Below are 6,000 nucleotides of genomic sequence, written 5' to 3'. Positions count from 1 at the left end.
ATTCTAATTAGTGCACATTTTTTACAACTATATGTGATCCTCTGAATGTAATTGTTAATTCTAATTGTGATTACTACTTATTTCAACTTAACTCTTTTTGTGAGGGAATAATTGCAGAGAATGACACTTCAGAAAAACCAAAACTGAACAGAAAAAAACCCACCAAAGTGCAAGAGAAAGGCTTTTAGGTTCTTGGATGTAGTAATCCAAATTATCAAAAGTGCAAATGCTGCAAGTTACTCCAGCTCCCATTTCTTAATTGCATCATCCACCAAAGGGAGACTGTTGTAAATGTGTCCTTCTGGTTACTAGAAAATTTCCAGTAATTTTAGCACATATAAAAAAAGGAACTACTCCACATTCTCATACAAATAAGCTTCTACAACAAGAGGGTATACTCATCTTTAAAATGGCCATAAATAAATTAAAATTTTCTTTGTATGAAAAAAATCTAGCTTTAAATAATAAACTACTTTCCTTTAGTTTTTTACAACACAACAAAGTAAGATTATTAAGACACTTTTACTTCAGCCTCATCGGTAAATGGGAACTGTAGTTCATTATTTCATTTCTAGCAGTATTTGATATTCTCAGTTTTAATACCACAGTACATTATTACATTATTTTCCATATGTCAACAGGCCATTAAAGTATCACATGGGCCACCAGGAATCTTTTGAACCTAAATACAGCTTCCTAATCCAAACTTAACCCTCAGTCCTTAACTACAGGACAGCATATTTATTAAAAAAAAAAAAAATACAAGTCAAAATTGCTTTTAAAAAACTTGTGAAGACTGTGCTGAAAATTGCACCTTCAAAGCTATATAGAAAGGATGTTCAAAATTACACACAATGAGGCATTGGGACAACATTTCAAACATTAAAAAAAAAGTTATAAAATGAAGCCAAAACCAACTACTACATTTTCTTAAGGCAGAAAGTGTGACTGATGCTCTGCAGCTTATCACAGAGGCCACCAGGCACCATATCCTGAACAGTTTGTTGAGAAATTATTCAGCTGGTAAATGAGTACTGCATCTCTTCATAGGGGTCCAAACCCACTTCCATTACCAACACAAAAACCTGAATTTTCAGCTTCTAATAACACCATTAAACTTGTAAGCTGCACCTCTGAAAATGCACCTGGGGTTCTCATATCCTCCCACTCTGGTATTAAAAATACTCTGCGCATCAGCTGTTATTATGCATATAAAAATGACACAAAGAGAAGCTTTCTCTATAGGCTCATGCTGACACTGACACCCTTAGTCATTTTAACACTACTGTAGCATGACAATTTTTTTCCAGGCAACTGTAATCACTGAGAAAAACCAAAATTTCAGTGGCTGAGACCATTTAAACTGTCCATACGCTGAGAAGTTTTCTAGAAATGCATTTAAGGAAGCATAAGAATCACCTTTTCACTCTGTTACTCCTAATACTACCTTCGGTGGAGTTACAAAAAGCTCTCTTTGAACGGATATGAAACTTCTGGCAGCCTGCAGCTGTGTTGAATTGACCTTTGTTACCCTGTTTCCACAGTCAGGCTACAAGTTGCCCAGTAAAACTCCTGTCTTGCATTAAGCATAGATGCAGATTCATAGAATCATAGAATCATAGAATTGGCTGGGTTGGAAGGGACCTAAGAGATCATCGAGTCCAACCCTTGAATCACCGTTGCGGTTGCTAGACCATGGCACTGAGTGCCACATCCAGTCTCTTTTTAAATATCTCCAGGGACGGAGAATCCACTACTTCCCTGGGCAGCCCATTCCAATGTCTGATCACCCTCTCGGTAAAGAAATTCCTTCTAATATCTAACCTAAACTTCCCCTGGCACAACTTAAGACCATGCCCTCTTGTCTTGTTGAAAATCGTCTGGCAAAAGAGCCCAACCCCCGCCTGGCTACACCCTCCTTTCAGGGAGTTGTAGAGAGCGAGATTCTTAGTGCTAGAAGCAAAAGAAAACTGAAATCCTCTGGTTTTGGTAGGGAATTGGTACCTGTCCCTTGGCCACTATCAGTTTAATGAAACTGAAGTTAATACTAATATGGAAAATATTCTAAGCACGTTTCAATACAATATTCCAAATACCCCAAACTGGAGCAAAAGCAAACAAGCAGTCTGCCCAAGCAGGTCAAACCAACATGATCTGCCACTGCAGCAGACTGACAAAACCTGTAGCTAATGGAAACGTGGTACACATGACACAGGTTGTCTTCACTGACACTGCCCTGTACTGACACCACTGTAAACAAAATCTCCTATCTGACTTCATCTGATTAGCTTCACAGACAGAAACCAAATCGTCTAAATTAGGAGAAAGGCTGCACTGTGCACTACTCTTTTCAGTGAAGAGAAAGGCAACTTCAAAGGATAACTTAAATGGCCTGCTGTCTTTCCCTTAATTATTGACTATGAAATCACCCTCAGGCAACTGCTCTCTAGCTTAAGTCAGGAAAGATGAACCTGGGTCACAGAGCAGATAAAGCAACTCCAATATGGGTACAAAAATGACTGGAAACCATTCCCAGAGGAGTCGGCAAGGGTTGACAGGTTATACTAAATGCCATTCTTCGGATCTCTTCCAGATCACAGAATTTTCACTGCTGACCTGATTGTTTTGAGGGCACATTTATTAAATTTGCAGGTGACAGAGTCAGGAAAGACTGCGAGTACATTGAAGGACAGGAGTGAGATTCAATCTTGACCAACTCAAAAAAAAAATGGGTTGCAGAAATCACAGTTGACTCAGGTAAAGGCAAGTGCAAATTTTTCCACCTGGGAAGGACTAATGCAGTGAGGGGGGGGCTGAAAGTTCAGCAGAAAATGACCTGGGGGAGCAGGGGATGGCACATCAGTCATGTTATACTGACACAAAAATTCAAACAAGCCCAATGCATTGCCTCTGAGGGATCTTATTTTCCATTTTGTGCAAGAATATGGGAAAAACACCCTCTTCTGTTCAGACTGCTCAGTTCTGACTGTGTCAGCTGGCTGTACCCCGGGGTGGCACTCAGTGCCACGTGGTTAGCCCAGCAGGATGTCTTGGTGCTGTGTACCCCTGTGTGACTTCCTCTTCTTTTCAGAGCAACCAGGAAACCAAACGAAGTGCAGCTCTCTGATCTCCCATCTCTCCAATTTTGCACGAGTGCCTCTCTTTGTGTTAAACCCAGTCGTCAAAACCACCTCCTTGCTAGACAGCACCTTGAGAAGGACAGTGATGTGCAAAAGACCAATACCAATAAATGTGTAAAGAATCACTGGAACTTTATTAATGCACCCTAAATTTGAACAAATTCTGATGTTTAGTCTCTACAAAAGGCTGTATCTGCCATGATTAGGAAGCCACAATACACAGGGCTTACGTAGGTGAACTGGGGCACCTCGTGATGCATTTAGGAACCACAGCACCATGGTGCTCAAAGAACTCCCTGGTTCACAAGGAAAAGAAATAAAACAACTTGCTGTGAATAAACACTTTGGTGTCACTACACCTCTGTAGAAAATAAGTAAAAAATTCTCTTTCCTGTGCTATAAACTGTTAACTTGCAGCAAGACAAGACAGCAGACAGAATAGGCAGGATAGAATACATAGAACATGTATTCTTTTTGTAACAAATGTTATTTAGGCTGAAAGTACATGGCTTACACTTAGTTCTAAGGCTTAGTCTATCATCCTGTCATCTTCTAAACTCATAGAAGAAATCACTATCTGGCTAATATGAATACCTTCTGTTCTTATTAAAAAGCAGAGCACTTCGGGCATTGGTCACTGCCTGTAAAATCTATGCTTACTTCACAAGAATGAATTTCAAATTCCTTAAAGGTGTTTATGTAGCATTAATTAGAGATCAAAGATAATTTGATAATTAGTGAAGGAAAATGCTGATTATTTAAGGACATACTGGCTCAGACTGGGCACAAATATGACCTTAAAGAACCTGCTCAGATGGGAAGTACGTAGAACTGATAGAAACCATGCAATGCATTATCAATAATCTTTATTTTCTGACCTTGCAGAATAAAGTATGTACTACACATATTCAGTGAAAGTAAGAGAGTGTCTTTGTTGTGGGGTTTTTTTTCTAGAAACCCCCCCCATATATTGTCCATAAATTGAATTTGAGATTGGCTAGAGCAAAAATCTATCCTACCTGAGCACAGAGAACTAACTTGTTACTAGTAGGAAAGAACCAAAATTAAGTTTGAAAAATGATGAGGAAAAGCTTGACTCCAGTGAAGCCGCTGGAGTTCTATCAGTAAGTGAAATGCACCCTTGATTTAATCTAAACAGGCCCCTGTACTCAGCCCTGGTGAGGCCACACCTCGAGTCCTGTGTCCAGTTCTGGGCCCCTCAGTTTAGGAGGGAGATTGAGGTCCTGGAGCAGGTCCAAAGGAGGGCAACCAGGCTGGTGAAGGGACTCGAGCACAGATCCTATGAGGAGAGGCTGAGAGAGCTGGGGCTGTTCAGCCTGGAGGAGGCTCAGGGGAGACCTCATCACTCTCTACAACTCCCTGAAAGGAGGGTGTAGCCAGGGGGGAGTTGGGCTCTTTTGCCAAATGATTTTCAGCAAGACAAGAGGGCATGGTCTGAAGTTGTGCCGGGTGAGGTTTAGGTTAGATATTAGAAAGAATTTCTTTACAGAGAGGGTGATCAGCCATTGGAATGGGCTGCCCAGGGAAGTAGTGGATTCTCTGTCCCTGGAGATTTAAAAAGAGACTGGATGTGGCACTCAGTGCCATGGGCTGGTAACTGCAGCAGTGGATCAAGGGTTGGACTCGATCTCTGAGGTCCCTTCCAACCCAGCCAATTCTATGATTCTATGAAATATGAGTGAAGTGTTGAACAATGTGGAAGAAAACCTGACATACCCTGTTACTTGGAAAAAAAAAAAAAGTCTCATTGTGTTATTTTACTGTGAATTATTATGTGCTTATTATATATTGTGTATTATTGAATGCACAATATATTATAAAATCATACCATGAATGCTTGTGACGTTTTTATTTCACAAAACATGAGAAAAACAGCTGAAGAAAGCTTTTAAGATGAGGTGGGTGGATCCAGTGTCCTCTTTTGTGTGTCAACACATTCTTCTGGCTATCCCAGAGACCAAGTGGGACTGCAGTTCTGCAAGAGAAGGAGGTGCTGTTTGTTAGACCTTGCAGCTCAAGAGTAAAATGGTTATCGGTCCCCATCTGTAAAACTTGTTTCTACAGCTAGTTAAAACAGATTAAAATCCCCCATACAAACCACCTATTCTTTCCAAATGGGCTCCTCCAAAGCGGTGTCATTGCCTATAAATAACCACTATCATGTGAAATCTAAACCTTTCTGCCAGTAAGCAAGCACTTAGAAGAACAATGTGTTATGCAAAATTAAACCATATGAATCATTCTGCAAAATCTGATTTTTAAGTGGGTACAGGCACTTCATTTATTATTCAAAGAACAGAAACATTTGCTTACCTATCATGCTATATTTAGGTGTTTTTTTTTTTTATGATGGAGAAATAAAAGATGCAAGGATGTCAGGGAGAGACAAAAGGAGGCTTGGTCCTAAGAAACGAACTGAATTTTAGCCCTAACTGTCCCAGATAATGCATATGTAGCTGTGGACAAGATCACCTCATGAATTATTCCATTTCTTCCTTACAGTCCAACCCCAGAAAATCTCATTTTTTAACCTTAATAACAAAACTACATGGTTTTACCTCTTCATCTTGCAAAAGTACACCCCTCTACCCTCTAAAAAAACGAGCAGCAAAGACTCCAAGGTACACACAAGCTCCCCCATGTATTGATTTTGATAGATCTAAACAAAGCCGCTTTGCCACCTTCGCTGCCTGAGCAGCCGCACAAGCTGGGTGCTCACATCCAGGCTCTACCACCCGCGGAAGCAGCCGGGGAAGCCGCATCCCGTTCGGCGGCCACCGCCGTTCCCCCAGCGGGGCTCCCCAGAGGCACACCGAGGGGGAGAGCCGGATCAGCAGGA

This window comes from Calypte anna, chromosome 2 (assembly GCF_003957555.1).
Source record: "Calypte anna isolate BGI_N300 chromosome 2, bCalAnn1_v1.p, whole genome shotgun sequence".
NCBI classification, from domain to species: Eukaryota; Metazoa; Chordata; class Aves; order Apodiformes; family Trochilidae; genus Calypte; species Calypte anna.
Note: the sequence above shows the minus strand (reverse complement) of the source record.